The 10,726-nt window shown below is 48.5% G+C and overlaps 1 long non-coding RNA gene across 1 annotated transcript; it reads left to right on the forward strand.

The window, feature by feature from the left end:
- The first annotated feature begins 3,154 nt into the window (after nt 1-3,154).
- LOC148442099 (uncharacterized) lies at nt 3,155-8,268 on the forward strand. The gene is made up of 3 exons (XR_015875915.1): nt 3,155-3,631; nt 5,981-6,115; nt 7,537-8,268. It is a non-coding gene; the product is annotated as an uncharacterized LOC148442099 (long non-coding RNA).
- The last annotated feature ends 2,458 nt before the right edge of the window (nt 8,269-10,726 follow it).

Consider the following 10,726-nt stretch of genomic DNA (forward strand, 5'->3'; position numbering starts at 1 on the left):
TGTAATGGCTGTGATACGCTGTGTGTAATAGCTGTGATACGCTGTGTGTGACGTCCCTGTGTGTAATGACTGTGATACGCTGTGTGACGTCCCTGTGTGTAATGGCTGTGATACGCTGTCTGACGTCCCTGTGTGTAATGGCTGTGATACGCTGTGTGACGTCCCTGTGTGTAATGGCTGTGATACGCTGTGTGACGTCCCTGTGTGTAATGGCTGTGATACGCTGTGTGTGACGTCCCTGTGTGTAATGGCTGTGATACGCTGTGTGACGTCCCTGTGTGTAATGGCTGTGATACGCTGCGTGACGTCCCTGTGTGTAATGGCTGTGATACGCTGCGTGACGTCCCTGTGTGTAATGACTGTGATACGCTGCGTGACGTCCCTGTCTGTAATGGCTGTGATACGCTGCGTGTGACTTCCCTGTGTGTAATGGCTGTGATACGCTGCGTGTGACGTCCCTGTGTTTAATGGCTGTGATACGCTGCGTGTGACGTCCCTGTGTGTAATGGCTGTGATACGCTGCGTGTGACGTCCCTGTGTGTAATGGCTGTGATACGCTGTGTGTAATAGCTGTGATACGCTGTGTGTGACGTCCCTGTGTGTAATGGATGTGATACGCTGTGTGACGTCCCTGTGTGTAATGGCCGTGATACGCTGCGTGTGACGTCCCTGTGTGTAATGGCCATGATACGCTGCGTGTGACATCCCTGTGTGTAATGGCTGTGATACGCTGTGTGACGTCCCTGTGTGTAATGGATGTGATACGCTGTGTGACGTCCCTGTGTGTAATGACTGTGATACGCTGTGTGACGTCCCTGTGTGTAATGGATGTGATACGCTGTGTGACGTCCCTGTGTGTAATGGCTGTGATACGCTGTGTGTAATAGCTGTGATACGCTGTGTGACGTCCCTGTGTGTAATGGCTGTGATACGCTGTGTGACGTCCCTGTGTGTAATGGATGTGATACGCTGTGTGACGTCCCTGTGTGTAATGGCTGTGATACGCTGTGTGACGTCCCTGTGTGTAATGGATGTGATACGCTGCGTGTGACGTCCCTGTGTGTAATGGCCGTGATACGCTGTGTGACGTCCCTGTGTGTAATGGCCGTGATACGCTGTGTGACGTCCCTGTGTGTAATGGCCGTGATACGCTGTGTGTGACGTCCCTGTGTGTAATGGCCGTGATACGCTGTGTGACGTCCCTGTGTGTAATGGCCGTGATACGCTGTGTGACGTCCCTGTGTGTAATGGCTGTGATACGCTGTGTGTGACGTCCCTGTGTGTAATGGCTGTGATACGCTGTGTGACGTCCCTGTGTGTAATGGCTGTGATACGCTGTGTGACGTCCCTGTGTGTAATGGATGTGATACGCTGTGTGACGTCCCTGTGTGTAATGGCTGTGATACGCTGTGTGACGTCCCTGTGTGTAATGGCTGTGATACGCTGTGTGACGTCCCTGTGTGTAATGGATGTGATACGCTGTGTGTGACGTCCCTCTGTGTAATGGCCGTGATACGCTGTGTGACGTCCCTCTGTGTAATGGATGTGATACGCTGTGTGACGTCCCTGTGTGTAATGGATGTGATACGCTGTGTGACGTCCCTGTGTGTAATGGATGTGATACGCTGTGTGTGACGTCCCTGTGTGTAATGGCCGTGATACGCTGTGTGACGTCCCTGTGTGTAATGGCCGTGATACGCTGTGTGACGTCCCTGTGTGTAATGGATGTGATACGCTGTGTGACGTCCCTGTGTGTAATGGCCGTGATACGCTGTGTGACGTCCCTGTGTGTAATGGCCGTGATACGCTGTGTGGCGTCCCTATGTGTAATGGCCGTGATACGCTGTGTGACGTCCCTGTGTGTAATGGATGTGATACGCTGTGTGACGTCCCTGTGTGTAATGGGCGTGATACGCTGTGTGACGTCCCTGTGTGTAATGGCTGTGATACGCTGTGTGTAATGGCTGTGATACGCTGTGTGACGTCCCTGTGTGTAATGGATGTGATACGCTGTGTGACGTCCCTGTGTGTAATGGATGTGATACGCTGTGTGTAATGGCTGTGATACGCTGTGTGACGTCCCTGTGTGTAATGGCTGTGATAAGCTGTGTGACGTCCCTGTGTGTAATGGATGTGATACGCTGTGTGACGTCCCTGTGTGTAATGGCTGTGATACGCTGTGTGACGTCCCTGTGTGTAATGGCTGTGATACGCTGTGTGACGTCCCTGTGTGTAATGGATGTGATACGCTGTGTGTGACGTCCCTGTGTGTAATGGCCGTGATACGCTGTGTGACGTCCCTGTGTGTAATGGCTGTGATAAGCTGTGTGACGTCCCTGTGTGTAATGGCCGTGATACGCTGTGTGACGTCCCTGTGTGTAATGGCCGTGATACGCTGTGTGATGTCCCTGTGTGTAATGTATGTGATACGCTGTGTGACGTCCCTGTGTGTAATGGATGTGATACGCTGTGTGACGTCCCTGTGTGTAATGGATGTGATACGCTGTGTGTAATGGCTGTGATACGCTGTGTGACGTCCCTGTGTGTAATGGCTGTGATAAGCTGTGTGACGTCCCTGTGTGTAATGGATGTGATACGCTGTGTGACGTCCCTGTGTGTAATGGCTGTGATACGCTGTGTGACGTCCCTGTGTGTAATGGCTGTGATACGCTGTGTGACGTCCCTGTGTGTAATGGCTGTGATACGCTGTGTGACGTCCCTGTGTGTAATGGATGTGATACGCTGTGTGACGTCCCTGTGTGTAATGACTATGATACGCTGTGTGACGTCCCTGTGTGTAATGGCTGTGATACGCTGTCTGACGTCCCTGTGTGTAATGGCTGTGATACGCTGTGTGACGTCCCTGTGTGTAATGGATGTGATACGCTGTGTGACGTCCCTGTGTGTAATGGATGTGATACGCTGTGTGACGTCCCTGTGTGTAATGGCTGTGATACGCTGTGTGACGTCCCTGTGTGTAATGGCTGTGATACGCTGTGTGACGTCCCTGTGTGTAATGACCGTGATACGCTGTGTGACGTCCTTGTGTGTAATGGCTCTGATACGCTGTGTGTGACGTCCCTGTGTGTAATGGATGTGATACGCTGTGTGACGTCCCTGTGTGTAATGGCCGTGATACGCTGTGTGACGTCCCTGTGTGTAATGGCCGTGATACGCTGTGTGACGTCCCTGTGTGTAATGGCCGTGATACGCTGTGTGACGTCCCTGTGTATAATGGCCGTGATACGCTGTGTGTGACGTCCCTGTGTATAATGGCCGTGATACGCTGTGTGTGACGTCCCTGTGTATAATGGCCGTGATACGCTTTAGGCTGCTGGTCCTGAGAGTGTCACCGTTCCCTGGATGTGTTCGTCCCTCGGCCATATTGGGATTAGTTCCTATGAGACCTGTCCTGTTGGTTTTTGTCGCTGTATTGAGTTTTCCTTGTTCTATTGGCGTCTGGGCTGTTACCTGGCCGGGGAAGGACGTCTACGTTATATTGTACTAAAGCTGCCACCTTCAAAATACAACATTTCCCTACCAATTTATTTTTTCAATAGAGGATCTGGAATCTTCGGTAACACATGAAAATACATCATTGCAAAGCAGCTTTATAGTCTGTGTGTGGCCTGTAAGTCTGGAAAACTATTACATACATATTACTGGGGTTGAGAGTAATAATTTGCACATCTCTTTATATGTACTTTCTGCAGGGAAGCGGTTACCCGCTATATGTACCTGCGGCAGGGAAGCAGTTACGAGCTGAATGTACCTGCGGCAGGGAAGCGGTTACGAGCTGTTTGTACCTGCGGCAGGGAAGCGGTTACGAGCTGTATGTACCTGCGGCAGGGAAGCGGTTCCTCGCTCTATGTACCTGCGGCAGGGAAGCGGTTCCTCGCTCTATGTACCTGCGGCAGGGAAGCGGTTACGAGCTGTATGTACCTGCGGCAGGGAAGCGGTTACGAGCTGTATGTACCTGCGGCAGGGAAGCGGTTACGAGCTGTATGTACCTGCGGCAGGGAAGCGGTTACGAGCTGTATGTACCTGCGGCAGGGAAGCGGTTACGAGCTGTATGTACCTGCGGCAGGGAAGCGGTTACGAGCTGTATGTACCTGCGGCAGGGAAGCGGTTACGAGCTGTATGTACCTGCGGCAGGGAAGCGGTTACGAGCTGTATGTACCTGCGGCAGGGAAGCGGTTACGAGCTGTATGTACCTGCGGCAGGGAAGCGGTTACTCGCTCTATGTACCTGCGGCAGGGAAGCGGTTACTCGCTCTATGTACCTGCGGCAGGGAAGCGGTTACTCGCTCTATGTACCTGCGGCAGGGAAGCGGTTACGAGCTGTATGTACCTGCGGAAGGGAAGCGGTTACGAGCTGTATGTACCTGCGGCAGGGAAGCGGTTACGAGCTGTATGTACCTGCGGCAAGGAAGCGGTTACGAGCTGTATGTACCTGCGGCAGGGAAGCGGTTACGAGCTGTATGTACCTGCGGCAGGGAAGCGGTTACGAGCTGTATGTACCTGCGGCAGGGAAGCGGTTACGAGCTGTATGTACCTATGGCAGGGAAGCGGTTACGAGCTGTATGTACCTGCGGCAGGGAAGCGGGTACGAGCTAATTGTATCTGCAGCAGTGAAGCGGTTACGAGCTTTATGTACCTGCGGCAGGTACATACAGTTAGTGACCGTTTGGCACACCTGCATTCGGATCTCCACTCCCAGTTTTCAAGCACCTTTCCCTGTTACCACCCACAAACTCCTCATTCTGTCACTCAAATTAGCAGGCACTCGCTATTTGGCGAGCGCTCGATTTCCGATAGCACTGACTGGTTGGCGCATGCGCATTACGACCCATACGCATGCACAGATGTGCGAACATCGCTCGCAGCGAACGAGCGGCCGCTTACGAGCGGCTCTAAATCATGCCCCGTGTCTGCGGCAGGGAAAGGGTTACTGACTGTGTCTGCGTCAGGGAAAGGGTTACTGACTGTGTCTGCGGCAGGGAAAGGGTTACTGACTAAATGCAGCTGCGGCAGGGAAAGGGTTACTGACTGTGCCTGCGGCAGGAAAGGTTACTGACTGTCTGCGGCAGGGAAAGGGTTACTGACTAAATGCAGCTGCGGTAGGGAATGGGTTACTACTATATGCAGAATGTAGCTGCGGCAGGGAAAGGGTTACTCCTGTATACAGTATGTAGTTATGGCAGGGAAGGGGTTACTAATTATTAGAGATGTGCGCTGACCCCCGTGTTTTGGATTTGTATCATCCTCAAGGTTTTGGATCTGGATTTGGTTCTATAAAACGCCCCTTGTGTGTTTTGGTTTTGGATCTGTATTTTTTCTAAAAAATCATAAAAACAGCTGAAATCAGATATTTGGGGCCTGTGTGTGTTACTACATTATTATTATCCTCAATAACAATCATTTCCATTTTGCATCGAGCTAGCTGGCTGACTAAGCTAAGTGACGCAGTGGGCGGCACTAACATGTGGCAGTTCAGCTTGCAGGATGGCACAGAGTGGCATTGCAGTGGTAGACAGGATGGCACAGAGTGGCATTGCAGTGGTAGACAGGATGGCACAGAGTGGCATGCAGTGGTAGACAGGATGGCACAGAGTGGCATTGCAGTGGTAGACAGGATGGCAGTTTAATAAACTATACGACCCCATAGGAAGTTTAAAAAACAAGAATGTTTTAATTAATCGAGAACTAGGTCAGAGGCCCAAAGGAGTTGGAATATGTTTATGGACTGAAGACAGGGGAAGGATGGAAGGATTGTTTAGTTTTTCATTTATTTATTTTAATGTTTTGAGTCTTAAGAATATTTATGAGGGAAGTTAAATGTAGGATCAAGTTCTTCAGTTCCTAAAAGACATATTTGATCTGGAGGTTTTATTTATATATCTAATAGAAATGCGGTGGCCTTGCTTGTGGAGGTGCTGCTACATAGTACACACTGTAACAGACGTTTACTTTGTGCTCAGATGGTTGTTATGGATAACGGGACTGAGACTTACTGTTTACATCAGAGGAAAGCAGCCTGTAGCTCTCCGCTGAACTACAACTCCCAGCATCCGTGATGTTTGCCGGGCCTACTGGAAGTTATTTGTCAACAACAGGTGGGTGTGCCTCAGGTTACCTCAGCCTGCTTTATGTACTGTATGTACCATGTAAATATGTATGTATGTGACCAATATACACAACTCATTTTTGTATTACATGTATTTGCACTTTACTGCACACATCCTGGCAGGAAGACTCTCTGTGCTGCTGCTGCTGCTCATATTTCTGGTTTCTCTCATGACACCCACCATCTACAGTATCCAGTTATTCCGCTTTGAGTCACCTACATAGACAGGCGGGCGTTTATATAGAGCTGAATCATTATTTATAACAGTATCAATTCACCAGGGTCCAGGGGAAACCGTTGGGGTTGGGAGCAATGAAAAAGACTGGGTAAATGTGAAAATCTGCCATGTGTTACCCACCCCATCAACTTGGTGGTTCAGAATTATTTTTTTTTTTCAAATTAAAGGGACATAAAGTGCAGAGGATGCTGCAGGTGGCCATAACAATTTCTGGACATTTTCGGCATTCAGCAACCACATGTAGAAGAATTCAGCGACTGTGGCAGTTCAATTACCAACATGGCACATCTAGGAAAGAGAATGGCACAGCAGTGGCAGACAGGATGGCAGTTTAATAAACTAAAATTAAAAATGTCAGACAGCAATGCCCCAAACAGCACATAATGCAAAGAAAAGAGGTGCAAGATGGTATTGTCCTTGGGCCCTCGCACCCACTCTTATGTGGGTTATTAAAAAGGACATGCACAGTTTAACAAAGCAAGCACTTTAGTGACAAGGTCCTTGGCTTGTTTGAGCCCCCACAAAGCAATTTCTGGAAGGACTACCTCCAATTATTAAGGAGGAGGTTGATGATGAGGGTGTTGGTGGTGGAGATTGCATGTGCTGGTCCAAACTGCTGGTAGCTGATACTGGACTGCTTGTTATTAATTTACAAATTATAATTTTGTTAAATAAATTGCATGAACTCGCAAATGATGTAACAGGGAGGAGGTGTCTAGATGGTTAACGTACCTACCTCTACTAACTTTGGCTTTACAAATGGAAAAGATACCTTCACAACTGTTGTCAGGATTTGGGTTAAATAATTCCACACCCAAGATGTGGCTTTTCTGGTTTTATGCCCAGGCATGACAATGGCTTTCTTATTATCATGAGCAAGAACTGCTGCCACTGGTGGCTGATTTACGCAAACATCCTCATCATCAACATCCTCATTAGCATCAGATAGGACACTAATATCCCCCTCATCCTCCTTTTGCACCTCCTCCACACTACCATCCTCAATTTCTATTATTTCACCGTGCAATACTAGCACAGCCGTCATGTTGTCTGTTATTCGATGTGCAACTGGGTGGCAGCTGTTATATTTGCTTCCTCTAGCAAAGGATTGTTGAATAGTCAATTGTTTTTTAAAAATTACTACTATTAGTAGTCTTCTTGGTCCCCAACAGCAGCAGGCCTAGCACTCAAGGATTCTTCTGAGGAATACTGGAGAAGGGAGGATTCACCTAGCCTTATCCTGGATGCCGAACTACCTCCAATCATTAGTGAGGATATTGATGATAAAGGTGTTGGCGATGGAAATTCCTGGTGCTGGGATCTAGCTGATGGAAGGGAGCTAACTAGTGCTGGACTGACTGTTGGTATTTTTTTTAGCACCAGTTTCTGATTTTCCCAACAATGTTCGATGAACTCGCTGCAAATGACGTAACAGGGAGGAGGTTCCTAGATGATTAAGGTCCCTACCTCTACTTACTCTAGCTTTACAATGGGTACAGATGGCTTAAAAATTGTCTGGAATTATTTCTGCCCAAATCTGCACATAAGAAGTGGATTTTTTTGTCTTATGCCCAGGTATGACAATGGGCTTTTCCTTATCATGAGCAATAACGGTTTCTTCCACTGGTGCCTGATTTATACAAACAACATCCTCATCAGCTACACAAATATCCTCCTCATCCTGATGCACTTCCAGAGAAGCATCCTCAATGTCAGCATGTTGACTTGTGCTGCTCATCCCCACTTTTGCAGAGGACGCACAAGTGGTGGAAGGAGGCTCCTCTTCGAGTACAGTTTTGGAAAGGAAAGGCTTACACATGGCACCCACTGATACACTTAGGCTCTGGTTCCTGTGCCTGAACTATTTTCATCTTTTTGAACCATCTACAGGTAGAAGGGCTTACATGGTCATAAGAGGCAGTACCACCAGTCATAAATAAAGGCCTTAGCCTTTCCTTGCCACTTCGTGTGGTGAAAGGCATATTGCCAATATGTTTTTCTGTAGCTAACTTTCCCTTTTGTTTTTGTTTTTTTTACCACTATAAAAGATTGGGTCTTGGATTTAAGATGCTGACTTAAGCCCTGTATGCCCTTGGGCATCAGCTTTAGAAGATGACGTAGACACACTAGTATCGTCATGACTGGTGGCACTGGCAGGAGCTCCAGCACTAGTATGTTGTTCCTGCTCTCCTCTCAACTGATTGTTTTCCATATCAACAAACACAAATGAAGTGGGGTACAGCACACAGGTCAATTTGTACTAATTTTAAATATTACACTGAGGTATCAATGACCTACATTGTCACAATATATTTTTATGAATAAGAATAACACACTGCGCTACAACTTATAGTGTTTCAATACGTGGATTATAAACTGCGGTCTGTGCGGCAGTGCCACCGAACAGTAACAGCGCAGCTAAGTTGCTAACACACACACAAAAGAAAAAAAAAAGATATTTTTTCTATTTTTTTTAAGAATTCTAATTTTATTTCACTTTTATTTTTTTACACCCCTGGACAAGGCAGCAGCCCCTGTATGGACAACAAAGCCCCCCTGTGGAGTGCGGATGGACCACCTGCAAAGTCACAAATATGTGGATGATAAACTGCAGTCTGGCCGGCAGTGTCCCCTAACAATAATAGCGTAACTAGTAACTACCTGGCTAGCGCGCACACACACAAAAAAGATTTTAATTATAACTTTTATTTTTTTTACACTGAGGAAGAGCACCCCTGGACGACACAGCACCACTTTATGTACTGCACCCCTTTATGTCCCTTGATGGACAACACAGCAGCAGCCCTTTATGTATTGCAGCCCCTGCCCCTTGATTGACAGGACAACAGTTAGTGACACAGCAGCACCCCCCACTTTATGTACTGCAGCCCCAGCCTGACAACTCTGCACCCTTGAACAAATAGTGACAAGTCACTGACAACAACACACCACACTGTCTGCACCCTAGAAGAACAGAGCACCTCTGCTCTGTACACTCTCCACAGCCGGAGTTAAAATGGCGCCGATCACAGGGACCTTTACAGAATCCAAAACCCGCAAGAATCCGACAGCGGGAGGATGACATTTTGCCTCGTTTTCAGATCTGAGTCACACAAGAAACCACGAGCCAGACTAGGATCACGTCTCTTATCACGATGTTCGGGTGGGTTCGGTTCTCGGAGAACCAGACCCACTCATCTCTACTAATGAAATGTATATATATTGGCAGGGAATGGGTTACTCACTGTGCCTGCACCATGGAAGGAGTTACTATGTGTCTGCGGCAGTGAATGGGTTACTTGCTATGTGTGTCTGCGGCAGTGAATGGGTTACTTGCTGTGTGTGTCTGCGGCAGTGAATGGGTTACTTGCTAACTGTGTCTGCGGCAGTGAATGGGTTACTTGCTTTGTGTGTCTGCAGCAGTGAATGGGTTACTTGCTGTGTGTGTCTGCAGCAGTGAATGGGTTACTTGCTGTGTGTGTCTGCAGCAGTGAATGGGTTACTTGCTGTGTGTGTCTGCGGCAGTGAATGGGTTACTTGCTGTGTGTGTCTGCGGCAGTGAATGGGTTACTTGCTATGTGTGTCTGTGGCAGAGATGTGTTCTGTGTGTCTAGCATGGAAGGGGTTACGCGCAATGTCTGGCAATGAAGGGGTTACTCGCTATATGTAGCTGCAGTTGTGGGCGTGATTCAGAGTTGGGAATAGAGAGAGAGAGCACATAACGGGGTATGCAGTTGGGAATCTGGTGGACATAATCCCGACGGCCGGCTTCCCGACTGCTTTATCGCAGTGAGGGTTAAATGACCGGCATCTTAATCTAGACGCCTGTCCTTTTACCGACGCCGGGAGACTGGCACCCGGCAACCCGATCGAAGTGATGCTGGGCGCCACTACAGACAGCCGCGGGGAGTGGGAGGGTTATGTTTAGGGCTCCCGGAGGGGACTTAGGGTTAGGCACCCCCCCGGGAGGTTAGGCTAGGGGGAGGGTTAGGCACCCCCCCGGGAGGTTAGGGTTAGGCACCCCCGGGGGACTTAGGTTTAGGCACTTAGAGGGGGGATTAGGGGGGGAGGTTAGGTTAGTAAATACTTACCTAGGGACGATCAGGATTTTCACCCATGTCGGGCAGCCGCTGTCGGGATTTGCGTCCGGTGGTAATTCATACCAATTCCCTTAACTGTGTACCTGGACAAACCATGTTGCAATGCAAGGGGTGTAAATACATCATTTCTTTTTTGCATGTGGGGTAAATACTGGCTGCTTTTACATGTAGCCCACAAATACTGCACAGCTTTATTATTACTCTACAATTTAGATGTCAGATTGGACACCTCCCTCCCAAATCTAACTCTCTCTGCACATGT

The sequence above is a fragment of the Taudactylus pleione genome, unplaced genomic scaffold (assembly GCF_031769625.1).
Source record: "Taudactylus pleione unplaced genomic scaffold, aTauple2 ptg001619l, whole genome shotgun sequence".
Classification (NCBI taxonomy): domain Eukaryota; kingdom Metazoa; phylum Chordata; class Amphibia; order Anura; family Myobatrachidae; genus Taudactylus; species Taudactylus pleione.